At 43.8% G+C, this 20,122-nt stretch overlaps 1 protein-coding gene across 1 annotated transcript in view; it reads left to right on the top strand.

Annotated features, from left to right (window-relative positions):
* The window catches only part of LOC310774952 (zinc finger protein 385C-like), a gene marked incomplete at both ends in the record, with an annotated part of 70,763 nt that overhangs the window by 35,682 nt on the left and 14,959 nt on the right, over positions 1–20,122 (top strand). The window lies entirely within an intron of this gene.

Genomic DNA, 20,122 nt, shown 5'->3' with positions numbered 1-20,122 from the left:
CGGGATTAGCAGCAAAATGCTGTCAGCAGAGGTGCTGTTTTTTTTGTGTGCAACTCACAGTTTTGCACTTCTGCCGTGCATAATCCTGCCTATTTGATTAAACCATTGTTATGATTAAGCACTGCTGTAAATAGAAAGATTACTGTTTCAATAATGAGAGACTAGTAGAAAGTTTAACAAGCTTTAATGATACAACAAATTAATTTTGGCGTATGACTCCATTAACATGTGCCATTGTTTTGTTACAAGGTATTCAATCATCGGTTTCCTCGACGAGAGTAACAGATTGTGGAAATATAATACAACTAGGCATCTCAAGCGTTACGCGCGCTCGACTCCTAGACTGGCCCGCTGCGCGGCCTCGCCCGCCCTGCACCTCGCCGAGCTGGCCCTGCAGCAAAACACCTTCTTGGGTGCTTTTTCAGATAAAAATGCAGAGACCAAACATCTGAAATTAAGAAATGATTCAGTTGTTAATGTCACAAAGCATCAGCAGCATGCAGACAAAAATCATCAAGAGTTGTTGGCATCAGATGTGAGCGCGAGACCCCACCATGTTGGTTTTGACTGGAGGAGACGGAGAGGCTGGAGGAGACAGAGAGGCTGGAGGAGACAGAGAGGCTGGAGGAGACAGAGAGGCGCTCAGATGGAGGAGACAGAGAGGCTGGCTCAGATGGAGGAGACAGAGAGGCTGGAGGAGACAGAGAGGCGCTCAGATGGAGGAGACAGAGAGGCTGGCTCAGATGGAGGAGACAGAGAGGCTGGAGGAGACAGAGAGGCTGGCTCAGATGGAGGAGACAGAGAGGCTGGAGGAGACAGAGAGGCGCTCAGATGGAGGAGACAGAGAGGCTGGAGGAGACAGAGAGGCTGGCTCAGATGGATGATGCTGAGGAAAAGCACCAGCCATGAAAAGAGCCAAAACAGCCGTTCCTCTGGAGCCGTCACTCTATGAAAGCCTTCTCATCCCCTTTTTTCCCCTCCATCAAAAGAAGCCATTTCTCTCCCTCTGTGATTGCTGTGATGTTGAGTCACCCCAAAACTAATCCTGGAAATAATAGAGATTAAGCTTCTCCCCCAGTTCCCCTCCCCCCCCTCCCCCAAGGTGCTGTAATTTCTCCGGCTCATAATCTTTTATCCCTGCTCAATATAAGAAGGTTGGTGACTATGACCTACTCTCCCATCATCCATGAAGGAGCTCTCTTCCTCCACTGAGAAAGAGAGTGAATACAGAGTAGAGAGAGTTTCGTTTAATTTGTGGTATTGGATTTATAGTGGAGAGGAAAATTCAAGGTGATACGCCTGCCACTCGTGCCCTGTTATGTAGTAAACTCTTATTTCCTTGAATGTAAAGTTATTTTGTATCCTTGGCAATCTACTCAATTTGCTATGATTTTTTTCTTTATATTTTTCCACTCATCCTCTCACTTCATTGATCATAAATGTGTATTGGAATTTACATTTAATGCGTCCCGGCATGATTAGTTGAAACAAAAACTACTGCCAAGTGTGTGTTAATGACACATAGGCTACATGTAAGTTGTGATAGTTATATTGTGAATAATTCTGCCTGAACAGATTTCCTTACTTAGCGATTATGTTGTTTGTTTAGCATAACTTACAGTCTTTCTAGCTGAATTGACTGACGGTTTAAATAGTTTGCAGACAGAGCTACCCATGGGGCATTTTTGTCCAGGGCCAGAGATGGGACGTAACTAAGTACAAATACTTCTTAACACATTGACTGCCAGCCGTTTTTTTCTTGCTGTAGGTAGCTTCTGCCAAGCCGTTTTTTGAGGATTCTGGCTCATTTTACAAGAGCCGAGGATTCTTTTCTGCTTGGACTTTGTGAACATACAATATCTCAAAAGTACTAATAGAATGTGTACTTTCTCTGTCTAAAAGAGTTAGTTTGTAGAGTTAGTAGTTATGTAGATATTAGCCGTTGAGTACAGCATGGTTTCAGGGTCTGAGGCAGAAAGCTGAGATAATCGCAGTTTTGTGAAATTCAATCAAACAGGCAGAAAAGTCACTTTAACCATTTATTTTTGGCATCAGTGAGACATCAGACATCTGAACAATAGTTGTTTTCAATAATGGAGGAATAATACCATAATAAAATAAATAAATGTAAAAATAAATACAAAACAAGAGCAGGTCACTCAGCTTTTTTTTTTTTTTACATGTTTTTTTTTTTTTATAGGTTTTTTCGATTCGTGATCAAACCGGTTTGGGCTCGTACACCGAATCCAGAACTGCTCCAAAATGTAATGGGTACTTCCTTGGCCCATGTTACACCCATCCACAAAGTTACATGAAAATCGGCAGGTGCTTTTTATGTATTCCTGCTAGCTAGCAAACAATCAAACAAAGAGCATCAAAAACAGGCAGTTTTTTTTTTTTTATGACCCATGCCTACTTGTGCCACCGAGCACGGTTCTTCTCTGAGTGGTACACCTCATAGCAGCCAGCCCTGTGTAATGGGACATTACACACGACACAACGGTAGCGTGTCTCGCTTCTAACACCAATCTCTGTACAAACTCTACACCTCCTCGTTGGGCCAGCTTTTTTGAGTGAGGCTGGATACATGGCCATGTAATGGCCCGCTAGATCGACATCCAGCCTGCTTGGAGGGTCCAGGTATGGTGCCCGGCCCGGCCTGGTTGCAGGTTGGTCACTGCTCTCCCCCCCACCCCCCACCTCCTCCCCGCCACCCCCCACCTCCTCCCCCACCTCCCCCACCCCAGCCTCCACCTCCTCCCCCACCCCAGCCCCCACCTCCTCCTCCACCCCAGCCCCCACCTCCTCCTCCACCCCAGCCCCCACCTCCTCCTCCACCCCAGCCCCCACCTCCTCCTCCACCACAGGTCTGGTCCATGCACCGACAACACTCAGGATGAAAGCCATCAAACGGGGGGACGGCTTTAGCTCAGGAGGTAGAGCGGGTCGGCCAATGACGCAAGGGTTGGCGGTTCGATCCCCGCTCCCTTCCAGCTGCTGTCGCTGTGTCCTTGGGCAAGACACTTAACCCCAAATTGCTCCCGATGGTGTGCAGGCACCCTGCGTGGCAGCCTGCCGCCATTGGTGTATGAATGGGTGAATGTAGACTATCTACTCATTGTAAAGCGCTTTGGATAAAAGCGCTATATAAATGCAGACCATTTACCATCAAAGTTTTACACTTTCTCTGTGGGTGTTTAGCTTTGTACAGAACAAAGGCGTTATAAAAAGACATTTGAAACATGTACATGACAAACTTGAATGGCCACCTGGATGTCTTCCTGGCAAAGGGATAGTAGGCAATGTTCTGGTCCAATCTGTCTACCCCATTCATGTACTTGTTGTAGTCTACAACGCACTTGGGTTTTGCGTGTGGGACCCTCTCTCTGCTGGCTTTCTGCCTGACCTGCACCGTCTCCATCGTGTCATCGTGCAGAGTGGAAACCATTTTGACGATGCGCTTGTCTCGCCAGGCCAGAACCATGGTGCCACCATTGTGGCGCATGACGGTTTCCCCCAGCTTCACGGTGTGGTTGGTAACCTTTGTAGCAGGTGGCTCGCCCCTGTTCCTCCTCAGAGTGCCACAGACATGGGTCTGACACTCCAGCAGCTGTGCACACATTGAAACAGAGTTATAGTAGTTGTCCATGTATAGGTGGTAACCCTGCCCTGCCAAGTCCCCGAGGAGGAACTCCACTGTCTCGCCTAGGGTGGACCGCTCACCACAGTACAGCTTCATGCTGTAGCAGTAACCTGTCTGGGAGTCACAGAGGATGTAGGACTTTATCCCATACTTTATGGGTTTCTGTGGGTTGTACACTTTGAAGGCCAACCGCCCACGCCACAGGAGCATCCCCTCATCAATACTGATGTTTTGACTTGGTGTCAACATGGCTCTGAACTTTTCTAACAGGTCGTTCAAAACTGGCCGGACCTTGAACAACTTGTCTGCACCATCAACATCAAAATTGTTACTGAAATGGAGGAATCGTGTCAGGAGCTGAAAGCGGTTGCGAGACATGGTTCTGGGGAAGTGGGGGGTAGCAGTCACTTAATTTGTGGTCCAGTACATGGCCAGTTCAGGCTTCTTGACGATCCCAGTGAGGAAATATAGTCCCAAGAAGCTCTTGAGTTCTGCCACTGTAGTGTCCTTCCACCTCCCAAGCCTTGAATGTGGCAGAGCCTCACTGACCTGACTGATGCACTGGTGTGCATACAAGTTAGTTTGGACTACAATGGCCTGGAGCAGCTCATCGTCCAGGAAGAGCTGGAAGAACTCCACTGGTTGAGCAGCACCACCACTATGAGGACCCGGTTCTGCTGTGAAGGGGATGTGGGTTGGCTCCCAGTCAACGCCACACCACTCAGGACCTGCAGGCCGAGGACGTGTCCCACTTCCAGCTCCATCTGCAAATTATAGAAATACATAATTACCATAAAATAGTGTTTTTTATATGTGTTCTGGCTGGAACCTGTGATGTGAAAATAAACCTGATTCTGAAGTGTGCTCTTACCCATTTTCCTGGCACCAGAGGCTGTGGCACCAGTACCGCTACAGCTGGCTGCTACAGCTACAGGCTCATCTTCAGAGTCTGAAATAAAGTAAAATGAATTGACTGACTGCTGGCTTTTGTACAGTCATAGTAATTACATTTACACAAGTTACACAAGTCATCTCAAACATCGTCTTACCACTGCTCTGTGGACCTTCGCTCCTGGATGGGGCCCACTCATCTTCAGAGTCCTCCACGTCTGGGGAAGACGTGAGGTCACTCGACTCGGACTCAGTCAGTCCAGCAGCCGCAACCGCGACATCCAGAGGCTCACCCCGTTCATCATCCGAGACCTCGGAATCGGTCTCCGGCACAAGCTCATTTCGTACAGAAAAGAAATCCAGCAGTGATCTCTGATCTGCCGATCGCTTGCGTTTAGCCGCCGAAGACCGCTTGCGTTTGCCCGGCATGGCACAAACACGCCACCCACTCCCAACTAAACTGAAATAAAACAACTACTGCTACTAAACTGAACTGAAATAAGGCTAATCTACCGGCTACCAACTCGATCAAACTGAACTAGAATAAACTGAACTAGAATAAAGGCTAAATACTAAAATGAACTGACGCTAACGCTAAATGTGCTAAGCTAACTACAATGAACACTAACTGTAACTACGCGCTAACTAAGTATCTAAACTAAGTCTACTATGAAGACTATACTAAACACTACTACTGTACTAACAACTACAAACTAAATCAACTACGCTAACCAACTCGCTCTAAATCTGACGCTAAATTGCTGAAATTCTCTATGTATAAATCGCTATGTAATGCTGTCTGTCTCAATCTATTACCAACCTACTTCAACCCACGCGATCAAAGGAGCCCGCCTTCCTTATATAGAAATCTTTGTTAGAGTACTTCCGGGGCAGCGGGAGAGGTCGGATCCACATTCACCTATTGCCCAAGGGCCTCACCTAGTGGAAACCACTGAAAAAACTGTTTGACGACTCAACTCGTCGTTGGCAGTGAACAGCTGGATTGTGTTTGACGACTCAACTCGTTGGCAGTGAACGTGTTAAGTAGGATTTTCAGGTATCTGTACTTTTTTTTTTTTTTTTTTTTTTTTACCTTTATTTAACCAGGAAGTCACATTGAGGTTGAAACCTCTTTTACAAGTGAGACCTAGCCAAGACAGGGTCAGCAACGTGAAAAAACGTAACATGACAACATCAAGTTACAGACACACAGCAACATAGATGGAACTAAAACAAAACATTAACAGGACTGCATAAATCACAACACAGCTACAATAGTTACAACGAAAGCACCTAAAAGCAACGACATTATGTTACAATGTAGATAAAACAACTAAAATTACAATGGCTACAGTGAAATAAAAGGGCAGCAATATTTAATTGTGTACCGTAAATTCCGGACTATAAGCCGCGGCTTTTTTCCCGTTTTTTGGCCTTTTTTGCCCCCTGCGGCTTATATAACGGTGCGTCTTATCTATGGATTTTTTCCAAAAAAAAAAAAAAATCTCTCTTTTTTAGCACTCTTTCTAACTATAAATCCACTTCTGTTTTAATTTCCTCTCTTGCCCTCTTTTAACAACATAACATAACATAACATAACACAACACAGGTAAGCAGAAAGAAAAAGACGAAGCAATCACGCCATGAATGAGGAAATGACTCACCTGCTGGAGGCTGGAGATACACGCTTGGGCTAAACTTTTACTCCGTGAAACACTATCGATTAAGTCCGACATCGCTCAGAGGTTTTGAGCAGCTTGAAAACAAGTTTGAAAACGTGCAGAAGTCCATCCACTCACTCACTAAAGAAACTAAGGCAACCGTGAACAGAGTTTATAATGCGGAAAAGCGCATCCGCGCACTGGAGGACAAAAACAACACAGTGAGTCCGAAAATGGATAAAATGCAAAATCGAAACCCTGCACACGCAGGTTGATGACTTAATCAGCAGGAGTAAAAGAAATAACATTCGCCTGATCAATGTAAAAGAGGAGCTGAGATTGGTGACATGGACGCTTTCGTGGCAAAATCCTGTGTTACATCCTGGACCTGAAGGAAGGCGAGAAACCACCAGAGGTGGACACGGCACACCGGGCGCCTCGGCCACGTCCAGACCCCGGCCTGCCACCGAGGGCCATCTTCATCTGCCTACTCCGCTGGCCCGACCGTCAACTCATCCTCCAGGCTGCGGGGAAGAAGCCCCTCACCTGGGAGGGTACGCGCTTTTTCGTCCGGCAGGACCTCTCCGCGTTGGTGCAACAGAAACGCGCAACATACAACAGCATCATCGAGTCAATGGATATCGCTTTGGCGTACTGTACCCAGCGAGACTCGTCATAACCAGACCGGACTATCTTTAGCACTCTTTCTAACTATAAATCCACTTCTGTTTTAATTTCCTCTCTTGCCCTCTTTTCACCACACCGCGGACACTGTGTGCCCAGCGGCGGAACAAGAGCTCAAAGTGAAACTGCCGAATATCTTTTGAGTTGGACTGGTCAATAGTACTGTGAGTAACTAAAATAAAAAAATAAAAAACGGAATTCTCTCTTCTTTAGCACTCTTTCTAACTATAAATCCACTTCTGTTTTAATTTCCTCTCTTGCCCTCTTTTCACCACACCGCGGACACTGTGTGCACTGTAAAAAAAACAAAAAATACCACAATGTGTGATTTTGTCTGGGGATTAGTGACCTGACTTTTGTTTTGTTGAAATGTTAATAAATGGGAGCTTCCCCAAACAGCCGTCTCTTTCCCGACAATCCCCTCTGTGCACGAAGCCTTACATATGGTAATTAAACATCAAAACACCCGCGGCTTATAGACCGGTGCGGCTTATAGAAGAAAAAAATAGTCACCTTTGAAGGTGCGGCTTATAGACCGGTGCGTCTTATAGTCCGGAATTTACGGTATTTACATATTAGTTGAAACAATTGCAACCAAAAGTAGCCACTTCCTTAATTCTAAGTTTAAAATCATGCAAGGAGATAAGGGTCTCGAGTTTGAGTTTGGCTTGCAGATCATTCCAAGTTCCGTCATTCCACTTTACAGAGTACTTGTTTTTTTAACAAATTTTTGCTTTTACTCCCTACATTTTAACACAAATATCTGTACTTTCTACTCCTTACATTTTCAAAACAGGCTAGTTACTTTAGTTTTAATGCACAACAGACAAAAACTATGTAACGTCTGTCTCTCTCGTCTTGCGCTCTACCAGCTTTCATGCATATGTGTACCTTTTTTGAGGAAAAACCATATCACACAAATTATTAATCAAACTAGTCTTTATAATCTACATCTTATAACATGTTTACTTTGGAGGGATCTACTACTATAATTGGAGACGTGTCTGTCTGTACAGAGTTGCAAGATGTACTGTTGCTCCAGTCGCCTCTAAACTTGTTTGTCCAGTAGGTTTGACCTCCCTGTGTCTCTGTAAAAACAAACGGGATGTAGTACCACGTCGTATCCACATCCAAAACAAGACACGGCATCTAAGACGTGGCCGATGATATCACAAATCACTGATGTCCGGCACACAGTGACATCATAAATCACTAGATGTACAGTTCTACACTACCATAGTGATGTCATAAATCACTAATGATGTCATGAGTGATGTCACTCGAGCAATTGTGATGTCATCAGTGATGTCACTTGGGCAGTTGTGATTTCATCAGTGAGTGATGTCATCAGTGATGTCACTCGAGCAATTGTGATGTCATCAGTGAGTGATATTCAGTGATGTGCACTCGGACAATTTGTACCTTCATAAAGCCTTCCGTTTTGAGATGCAGCGTACACACACTGAAGGAATGGCTGCTCGAGCAGGCCGTGATGACATGCAGCTCCACGATGCCGCCGACGAAGGAGACCTGGACAAACTGAGGACCCTGCTTCAAGAAGACTGCTTCAGAAGGCGGATCAATGAGCGCTTCAGAAGGTATATCAATGAGAGGAGGATTGTCTGGGACACCCCTCTGGAGCTCGCAGCTGGGCGGGGTCACGCTGCCTGTGTGGCCTACCTGATCACCCAGGGAGCCCAGGTAGACGTAGCTGATGAGGTCAACTTCACGCCTCTCGACTGGGCCGTGCTCTGCGATCACCTGAACTGCGTCCAGATCCTCCTGGAAGCCGGGGCCGACCCCAACAGAAGCACACGCAGCTCAGACACCCCGGTCTACTTGGCTGCCCGGACGGGAAGGCTGGACATACTGCAGGAACTCATCAGGTTTGGTGCCGCTGTTGACATGGGCAGCGATCACCTCGAGAGTTCTCCTCTCTACATCAGCAGTGAACACAACCACCTGGACTGCTTCTGCCTGCTGCTCCAGGCCGCTGGTGTTCTGACCCGTGAAGTGGCTTCTCGCCTGCTGGAGGTCGTGCTGCATAACAGGTGTGACACAGCCTTTGTCCAGCTGCTCCTGAACCACGGCGCTGACCCAGACCTGGTGTGGGAGCAGGCACAGCTGGAGGATAAGGCGGATCCCGAGGCTCTCAGAGTCTTTCTGGAGGCCAAGAGATGTTCTCGCAGTCTGACCCACGTGTGTCGGATCCGGATCCGCGAAGCACTAGGCACACATCGCCTGAACCAAGTCCACTCCCTACCACTAACACAAGTGATGAAGGACTTCTTGCTCCACCAAAACTGACTTGAAGGACTGCCAGTTTATTTATTTTTATTTCATAGATTTAGTTGTGACTGTATTTCAAACAAATCCAGGACCACAGATTAAATGCCATCAGCATACCCCACCTGTATCAATCCTTACTGCTATAATTGGAGAGCTGTGTGTCTGTGTGTGCTCGATTCGTCTCCAGAGTCTCCACCCTAGAATTTAGTGTGCGGAAATTCTGCTTATAATCATAATATGACGTGAGGATAAAAAACAGATGGTAGAAATACTTTCGAGTTTTATATTTAATTACATTTCAGTGCCTGTAATGTTTGACTTTTACTTAAGTTGAATCACTACTTCTACCTTTACCAGTCTTTTCACACAAGGTTTAAATCAATATGATAATCGTAAAGATTTTTCTCGATATCAATACTGTTGGTCATTCTAATGTAGGTTATTTAGGATTATGTATTTAAACTCCATTCATGGAAATAAACAAACCCTCCAACGACCACAAAGGATTCTCTGACAGGAATCATTTCTATAGTGTACCCACATACCAGTTTATAGAGGTTACACATCCTCACACCTATGCTATGCTATATATTATTGTTTTTACTGCTTTACTGTGTTGGTCATGTTTATTAACGAAAAGTAGGCTAGTGCTTTGTGGTCAATTCTTGAAGGCTAAACATTAATATTTTTAATGTTTTAAGTAACCTCTAATTTTAGAGGTTAGAGGGTTCCTTGTACAATTTACAGCATTCGTTTTTATGCAGAGCCTGTGAGCTCCTGTAGCGCTTATCACAAAAAATTAGGGGTGCACCGATCATGTTTTTTGCCACCAATCACCGATTGCTGATCGCCTATGGGAAATATCTGCCCAACCGATCATCGACCGATCACCGATTACCGATCACCGATCACCGATATATAAACTCAAAAAAAGTTTGGAAACGTTATTTCGGTCGATTATTTCTCCCCTTTAATAATACCAATTGGTATTGTATTTTATATCGTTGGAAAGCCTGATTAGTGATGGGGCTTTTTTTTTTTTTTTTTTTTTATAAAAAAATATCGGCAATCAGCCGAAATATCGGCAATTAGCCGATCGCATATTTGAGGTCAAAATCGGCCGATACAGATTGCTTGCCGATCGATCGGTGCACCCCTACAAAAAATATATAAGAAAATGTAACACTACAGTATATCAGTCACTGGAATTTAAAAAATATGTTTTACTCCTTACATGTCAAGTGAATTGCACAGAAACAAGTCACAAAAATTCACTATTGGACAGTTGATTTTTCAAAAAAAGAAAAAAAATCCACAAAGGAGGAAGACCAACCCTTCACCCCCCCCAGCCACCCACCACCCCAGCGCGTGCTTCCCTTGCCATACCTTGGCTTTTGCTGAAATGCCGTCACAGCTGCCACATATTTAGTCCGTCCTGTAAAATCTATGGCATGAAACTTATGCAATTCACAAACCGCATGGAAGTCAACAATGCGGTCAACTTGAAAGGGACGGTCAGTCCCATAACTCCCGTCTAAAGCATATTCATTCTTGATGGTGTTTAAATTCTCTCAGATGACACAGTTCCAGTTTGTTCAGTGTGAAATGCAGTAAATTAAACGTCTCGCCCCGCTGTGTTCTGTGAATAAGTGTGTGTGAGATTAATTGAGATCAATTTCAGATTTGTGTGGAAGAGGGAATCAATGTCCCCAAAAGTCATGACTGACAGGCAGATTAAGCACATCGGCCTGATGCAGGAGAAAAAACCCAGTGCCGGTGCTCTCTCTCTCTCTCTCTCTCTCTCTCTCTCTCTCTCTCTCTCTCTCTCTCTCTCTCTCTCTCTCTCTCTCTCTCTCTCCCCCCCCTCTCTCTCTCTCTCTCTCTCTCTCTAATTGTTGTTGTGTTATACTGTATGCAGTAACTTGTATTTAAGTTGTGTTAAGTCTTCCTGCTTAGGCTCCTGCTATAAGCTTTAAGTAGCTTCTTTGGAGACCTGGCACTCCACACAATTGTGTCTTGATGTTGATCCACATGTCAACTGTTTGTCTGTGTGGGGGGCGAAATAAATCTGAAATCTGAAATCTGAAATCTCTCTCTCTCTCTCTCTCTCTCCCTCTCTCTCATTACTGTTGTATCTATCTATCAATCTTTCTCTCAGCTCAATTCAATTTAATGCAAATTCACTGTGCTGTACTGGCATGAATGTTACATAAACGATCTCGGTTGAGCAACTAAATACAATTGGAATTGATCGAAAACAATCAAATCAGTAAACACCTGCTTTATTTGTGTGTGTGTGCATGTGTGTGCGTGTGCATGCGTGCGTGTGTGTGTTGCAGGACCTTAGTAGCCTAATGAGCTACAGGGGTTGCAACAAATACATGGCATGCTAAACTGTCCAGTATTCGATAAACATGAAGAAAATATCTAATATCAATGTTATTGTTTTCGCTACTCGTCCTAATAGGATTTCTTGAAGTTAGGGATGAATAAATCAAGTAGTGTGACCACATATTTCTTCTTTTGGCAGCTAGGACTTCTTGTGTTGTCCTTCTCTGTGGCCAGACTACTTTCATCTCTGCAGGTGAAGAGATTCTCTGTCAATTTTTATTTGGGTCTGATAAAAATTCACTTTGCTTTGGGTTTGGGTTTGTTTCAGTATTCCAGGGCAGAGCGTTTCATTTATTTGACTGGTTTGTGATTGTGATGCAAATTTGCTCTGAGGTCATTCCAGGATGGAATGACTGAGGGGGCGGTTATAACTGGGGAGGGGACTGATTTTTTTTTTTAATCTCTCTTTTTTCTTTTTCTTTTTCTTTTATATCATAAAACATAGGTTATATACCCGCTATGCCTATTTCTGGACTTTTTAACCATAATAACCTCTGAAAAGCGCAATAACAACACAAGAAAGACTATTACTATTCAAAATCAAATAAAACATTTATTTCACAGCAGCAGATTAAGGAATTAATAGAGCTGAGCTTTGCATAACGTGAAATGCGGGACCTGTCTGGAGCACTCTGAACATATATGTCTATATGAAAAGTCATAGAATAAGCAATTGCTGCAAAAATTGACAACGGTCGCGGAGATACGATGTACTTTCAAATAAGGTAAATTTAACAAAAAAAACATGAAACTGCCCATTTTCGACTGCGAGCTAATTTTCACAAAAAAACACAAAATAGCTTCATTCCTCCATGAATCTCAGTCTAAAGGCTTCAAATGAGTAGTTTGCACCGGAAAATCCGGGTTCCCAGGTCATGTGACATGTTACCATGACGATCACTGTACTGTATATTTCATGTCAAACTGCATGCAATTGCTTGCTGTGCCAACACTGAGCAAATAGGGGGGGGGACACAATAGAAACTACAAATTTGATGTATTGACTTGAGCTGAGAGGTGTAAGATCAGAAAAATAATTATTTTTGGGGAAAGTACCTGGGAGTTGAAAAAAAATGTTGTTTTTCTGCTAAATTAACATTGAAATCAATGGGAAAACTATGCAATGGATTTTGAAGCCTTGTAACTCCACCAAATGTTCAATCAACCCCAAGGTTAGATATTAAGGTCAAATTTCAAGGTATTTGGTCCAGGATGCCCGCTGAAAAAAATGAAATAAATTAATTTTGTAAGAATTTCCTGGAGGTCTCAAAAAGGCGGTTATAATGAAAGTCAATGACCGTGCAGCCGTACCTTAGGAGTAAGTTGAGGTTAACTTGAGTTTCTGGGGGCCAGGATGATTTTTTTCTAGTCCTGGCAAGGTGAATTACCATAATAAACCAAAAAGAAAACCTGGGCTGAATTTCAGATGTTTCGTTCCAAGATTTTCCAAATTTCCAATATGCGATTACCGCTTAGATCCGGCCAGCCGGACCAGGAGGGTACAAGGGTTGTGAGGGGGCAGAAAATTGAACTGAGGGGGCAAAGCCCCCTTTCGCCCCCTCGTGGCGCCGGGCCCGTCTGAGGTCGATCCATCCAAGGCGTTAGATGATTGGTTGGGATAATGGGATTCACCTCTTTCATTTGCAGTAGCTGAAAGTTCAGACTTCAGATGGAGCCCAAACTGTTAATATTCTGTTTTTTTTAAGGTTATGATTATATTTCACTTCCATATAAGGCATCGGTTGAATTGCTTTGAAGATTTGACACCAAAGTCTCTTTTTTTTTTCTTCACAGTTTTCACTGCCAGACTACAGTGACCTCACTGAGACATTTAGCTCCAGGTAGCCTAATCACAGAACAGTGTGTGCTGTGTTGGCAGCTCTCCTTCTTGTTATGTTATGTGACACAAATGGCAGGTCATCCGTAGCCTGGGTAAACCCAGCCTCCACGTGACCTCTATCTATGTGCTATAGAGGTCACGTGGAGGCTGGGTTTACCCAGGCTAGGTCATCCGCAGAGCAACAATTCTGCATCCTTGTTGGTTTATCCACTCTCTCTCTCATTTGATTTGATCTTACCTCTAAATATTTCAGTTCCCTCTAAAAATCCATAAAACTGCTCAGAGCAACTTTTGAAAATAAATTATTTTCCGTTCTTTCCTCTGCTTGAACTCCTCTTGAACTTTTAAGCATTGTGAATTTGCCCTCAGATTACTAAAACACGCTGAAGCTCTAATGCTACAGTAGGAGTTTCTAGCCTGCCTCATCTGCTGTCTGATAAAAGAGAAATCCAGACATATACAGTATATCTATGAAGACGAGAATAATGCCTTGGTGATGTCATCACATTACATTGCTCTTCCAAATCCCACAGAGCAACATCATGAAAATGAGTAACACTTGAAATCACCCTGATGACCACAGGCTTTCCTGTTGCTATGCTACTCAGTATCATGAAATAACATCCTGAGACTCATCATTGAGACTGGCTGCATCTCTGCAGAATTCATTGAGATGTCCAGGTCCTCATTAGAAAACAAGCAGCTACACCTTGGCTTTATATTATTCTATGTTATGGTATTATATACTATAAGCTCCTTTCATGTCATGTATGTTGCCATTCTTTTGCTCTTTGTAATACACAGAATGAATACTTGTTTTAATTAAAGGTTATCATATGCAGTGGGAGATCTTCTTGCTCAGATTTAATAAGGGATGCATATGTTAACTGCAGCTTCCCCCCACATCTCTCTCCTAAAACCCACAGTTAGTGAGTCATTCATTCATTCTCCCTCCAGACACCCACTGGCATGCATATCATTGTCACCAAAAGACATTTTCCATCAAGGCTTTGATGGAGCCAGTTCCTCCGGACCAGCCAAGTGTTCCCTCCTCAACCCTCTCCTCAAACCTCCCTTGACACTTTCCATCCCACCAAGGCCAAGCTTCCCTTCCACCTTCCCTCGCTCACCACTGCCACAGACAAGTTCTCCCTGCACATCAAGTCTAGCCTAAAGGTCTGGAGCCAGGCTACACCAAGTCAGGCTCAATCTGTCAAAAGGAAAAAGACATCCTAAATGCACCTAAAAACAAACAACCCAAAATCCTCTTCTTGGCACTGTATCTTGCATTTTAGGCTAATTTTGACGTCGTTTTGGCCAGAGATTTCCTGCAGCTATTTTTTTTCTCTAAAACAGCAATAGTAAAAGTCAGGTTTTACTGTCAGCCCCTAATAATCAAAGATCAATGGCTTCTTTCTAGACTCACCAATTTCTACCAACATTCAATGAATGAATGAATGAATGAAAATTTATTTTGAACGTAAAAAAAAGAAGGAAATATACATGTACACATATATACATATAATAAAATAAAATAAGAATTAAAAACAGACAAAAAAACCCCAATAACTAATCAAATGGACCCCAGTGGATCTAAATCGATATAACAAAAACATCCCTGACATATGTACAAAATGTGCAGAGGAAAGAGGAACTCTCTTTCATTGCATTTGGCAATGTAGAAAAATTCAGCTATTCTGGGAAGAGGTAAGAAGTATGATCGAGGAGATTATTTCAAAACCAGCTTTTTTGGACCCCAAGCATTTTCTGCTAGGTTTATACCCAGAGAATCACAGTTATAGTAAAAGTGAAATGAAATTTATAGATCTCGGGTTGCTCAATGCCAAAAAATGTATTGCGTTGTTGTGGAAAATGGTTCACAGACCAAGCTCCACTCAATGGATAAGACAGATGCTGTCAAACCTTCCACTAGAAAAAATTACTTACATATTGAAAGCTAAACAACATATATTTGAAGATATTTGGATGCCATTCATTAGTTATGTTGGTAATTTAAATTTAGCAGATGATCAAGCGAATAACTAGGTTTTGTGATGGCAGTGCAGTTCCTGAAGATAGAATGTCTTTTTGATACCTTGTTATTTATATATTTTCTTTACCTGTATGACATTTAATAAAAATAATGTATATGGTTTAAGATTACCTATGTACAAATTGGAGGAGCAGAGGTGTGGTTGTGTTTGTTGGTGTTGTTGTTTTGTCTGTATGTATTGTAAAGATAACAAATTGTAAATAAAAACATTTTGGGAAAAAAACAAACGAATCAAATGGTCATGTCCGAAAAGGAGTAGGAGGAAGCAGATGCTTGTCTAGTCCTACCCCTATTCTCTAATATACTCTGTTCCAGAGTCTCTTCATAACTAGACTAAATTTACATAGATAATTATTTAACAAATTTACCACGAGAGGAAGGGGGTTGTGGCACGAGGCGAGGCCGAGTGCTATAAACCCTGTACCAGTGGTAAATGTGGCCACAACCCCCGACCTCGAGTGGTAAATTTGTTTTCTACAACAGCTACCAAATAATATAAAAAATACACAATTGTAACATCCAATTCATTTATTTACAATCATTACTGGTTTCAGAATACATTTATCCTTCCGCCACAGAATATAGTTCCATACACAAGATCAATGATTGCACTAAACATTTAGTTGCCTTTGAGCCAAAAAACAACTAACCTATTCCTTAACGGGATTCACAATTATTGATACATTGCCTGTAAAAGTACAGTTATTTAAACAGTTATCTAAAGCAGCCCGTTTTGGTGGTGGTGTGTTGATATCTGGTGACGGCAGAGGGCGTTTGTTTGTTTGACAGTCCCAGGTTCGGGGTCCGGGCGCTAGTCCGACCTCCCGCTAGTCCGAACTCGTGACAACTCAAGCTCAGCCAGTTCTCTCTCCCCAATTTCACCATATCGTTCTTTGTTCACTTCACCTTCATCTTCATCTAACCACTGCTCAAAACTCAATCCACCCAGTAAATCAAATGTTACTACGAAATCGGACATTTCCTTGTTAGAGATCGGCCATTTCCTTGTTAGAGATTTGCAGACTGACAGGCTAACAGTGGGCGGAGTCAGCACAGGGAGCGGAGTCAGCATCAGGGAGCGGAGTGATACTGCGGTTGGAGCCGAACTGTAGATTGTTGGCCTATTTACCACTGTTGCTAGCCAATCAGAATCCAGTATTCACTCATGCTGTTGTAGAACAACATTTATTCAACATTTATTTGTTCATCACAGGTGCCTTTCTCCTCTGACAGTATCCTCAATAGACCACCAGAATGCAATGTGGCAGCACACAATAACTCCTGGAATTGATCGAGTATTGATTGAGTATCCAAGAGTGAAACTTTCCTTTAAGTCATGATATAAACACACACACACACACACACACACACACACACACACACACACACACACACACACACACACACACACACACACACACACACATTGCATGCAGCATTTCTTAGCCAAGTTTCTTCATGCCATCTGCCCCTAGATGGGCGGATGAAAATGGAAGAAAATGTCTTAATATATTGAAAATGTCACTGTTCACCTACTGCACTGTATATTTGGGTTAGGGTTATGTTTAGGGTATGCTTTCGTTAACACAGCGACCATTTAACTCTAAAGGTCCTTACACATCGGGAGCATTTTTTTCATGCGATTAATTCGCACGTCAATAATATTTTCCGAACCTATATCAGTCAATGCAACCGTGCATACCAACGGCGAAGTTTCGCCCAGCGTTATTGCGTTGTTTATTTTTTCGAACCACGGTCGATTTTTCAGAAATTCGCTTCCGACGTGTACACATCTGTGGCTGTGATTGACAGGTGGGTCAAAACTCGCATCGCAATTTCGTGCCGTATATTCGCATCGCTCTTGATGTGTAAGGACCTTTAGGCCTATAAAACAACCCTTCAGCCGGAGGCGGAACTCGCCATCTTCGGCTGCTCGGAATCCTCTCTGCCCCTCCCTACGGCTGTGCAACAGTCTCTGAAGGAGGGGACGACTGTCGCCAAGAGACTCATTCTGAGGGAGGGGAAGTCTCCTCTACACCTTCTTTTCAGCTGTGGATGACGGACATGATCTCGGTTATACGTATGGAGAGGCTCCGGTTCTTGAGGAGCAATTCTCTTGGGAAGTTCTTGGTTATCTGGGACCCGTTTCTGGCCTATTTGGACGAGGTTAATAGCGATACGTGACTCGCCTAACTGACTTCTCCTGGACCCTTTGCGTGGGATCCCACGCACATCTCTTGCAGGCACATGGGTACGTTACGCGGCTGGTAGTGCCAAGCTGTAGTATTGGAATGTGAATTATATGTTTGTTTTGTTTTTCTTTCTTTCTCTGTCTGAGCCTTTTGTTTTTTACATTTGAAAATTGCAAAATAAAATATATAAAAAAAATAAACATCGACCATTTAGATTTAGCAAAGGACATCCAGTTGTTTCCTCTCAATAGGAGCTTCAGCATACAGGCAGTAAACATTCAGCAAAAACTCTGCTTATGTTTCATGTTTTATTGTGCATTTTGATGTGAGTTTTAATGTTCTCTAGGTTGACTAAGTTCAACGCTGCAGTGTTCTTAAAACATAGGCATTCTGAAAGCATATCCGCCAACCAATTATTTTTTAATGTATTGAGATGAGAGCTAATCTGGATAGAGATTTCCAAAAACAAAGTGTCTCCCCCGAATTGCTGTAGGACCTGGGAAGAACACATGCTGAATGAATTGCTGTAGGACCTGGGAAGAACACATGCTGAATGAATTGCTGTAGGACCTGGGAAGAACACATGCTGAATGAATTGCTGTAGGACCTGGGAAGAACACATGCTGAATGAATTGCTGTAGGACCTGGGAAGAACACATGCGCACAATCACAGAACATTTCAGTGCTGCATTTGAAAGGTCACGGGCCTGTAGCTATACTACGACGCAAGATTAGTGGCTTAGCAAGCTAACCTCAGGTTTAACCCTGGGTTTGCCATCCTACGACGCTGGTTCACTTCTTACCCGGGTAGATCGGAGGAAGCATGTGCTAGTTTGGCTCTCCCCAGATCGGCAGAGGGGGTGGACTGGAGCAACGCCTGGGACAGCAGGGGGAATTGGTCAATTCAACTAGAAATACTGTGCTTATTTCTAGCTTTGTGCGCTCATTTGTACTGTAGTGCCGCACTCATCTACGCATGCTGAGCAATTGTGCATGAACCCCTCCGCCTTATTATAGTAGTGAGATAATGGTGAACTTGCAAATGCTGAGGGCCCCCTGGAACCCCCTCAAGGACTCCTTGTGGTCCACGAACCACTGTTCTAGGTGACGTAGTTGAGAGGGGGAGAAGTCCGTTCTCACTGTGATGTGTTTGTTAACACATTGACTGCCAGCCGTTTTTTTTTGCTGTAGGTAGCTTCTGCCAAGCCGTTTTTTGAGGATTCTGGCTCATTTTACAAGAGCCGAGGATTCGTTTCAGCTTGGACTTTGTGAACATACAATATCTCAAAAGTACTAATAGAATGTGTACTTTCTCTGTCTAAAAGAGTTAGTTTGTAGAGTTAGTAGTTATGTAAGCATTAGCAGTTGAATACAGCATGGTTTTAGCGTCAGAAAAAATATTCAGAGATAAACGGCTTTTTGTGAAATTGGATAGAACAGTCACTTTAACCATTCATTTTTGGCTCTCTCTCTCTCTCTCTCTCCCTCCCCCTCTCGCTCTCTCTCTCTCTCTCCCTCCCTCTCGCTCTCCCTCCCTCTCTCTCTCTCTCTCTCTCTCTCTCCCTCCCTCTCGCTCTCCCTCCCTCTCTCTCTCTCTCCCTCCCTCTCGGGAGGGAGACGCACTAGGTTTAATCCTAGTGAGAGGGGGAGAGGGAGAGAGAGAGAGAGAGAGAGGGAGGGAGGGAGGGAGAGAGAGCGAGAGAGAGAGAGAGAGAGAGAGAGAGAGAGCGAGAGGGAGAGTTGCTTCAACTCCTCCCTCCGTGGGCGTTCTTCTTGGCTGCAGCGCCGTGTAACAAGCACGTTCCTACCTGTGCAAATTCACTTTCTCATACTCTCGACCTCTCAAATAAATTTCTGAATAGAAATTAAATTACTCTAAATTAGAGCGAAAAAGAAACAAAAAAGAATGGGTTGAAAATCCCATTCTAAAAGCCTTTTATGGCTGTTTCCAATTTGGTGCTATTTTGCAAGGCAAAATGGCCTGCTGCTTGTCACCAGCCTCACTGCCCCGCTGCCGCTGTGCCTGGCTGTGCCTGTCTGCGTGGCCGCTCCCCGAGGAAGCCCGGCTGGACTCGCCCGCCTCCCGGAGCCCTGGCCGAGAGCTCCGATGAAGCCCCTGCGACTCTGGTCATATTTACGCTGCGTGCCTCAAAGTGTGCTCCATCCGCAATCCACGATGCAAGTTTGCAATCCCGCAATCAACGCGAAAACGAAAGCGCCTCCGCCAATCCATTTTCATGAGAATGGAAATGGATCACACTGCTTTTTGCTTGCCTTCCTACTTCCTTGTCGCCACTTAGTGGGTCGGTGGAATGGGTTGTACACGTTGTACACGTCCAATACTTATATAAGATATGTAAAAGGGTTAGATGCACAACCCCCCGTTAAAAAAAAAAAATCGATGCCAAGGACGTGTTTACACGTTGTTGGCAGTCAACAGCTGGATTCTGAAAACGTGTTTACACGTTGTTGGCAGTG

Source organism: Poromitra crassiceps (assembly GCF_964638095.1).
Source record: "Poromitra crassiceps genome assembly, chromosome: 4".
Taxonomy (NCBI): Eukaryota; Metazoa; Chordata; class Actinopteri; order Beryciformes; family Melamphaidae; genus Poromitra; species Poromitra crassiceps.
This window is presented reverse-complemented; position numbering and strand designations above follow the sequence as displayed.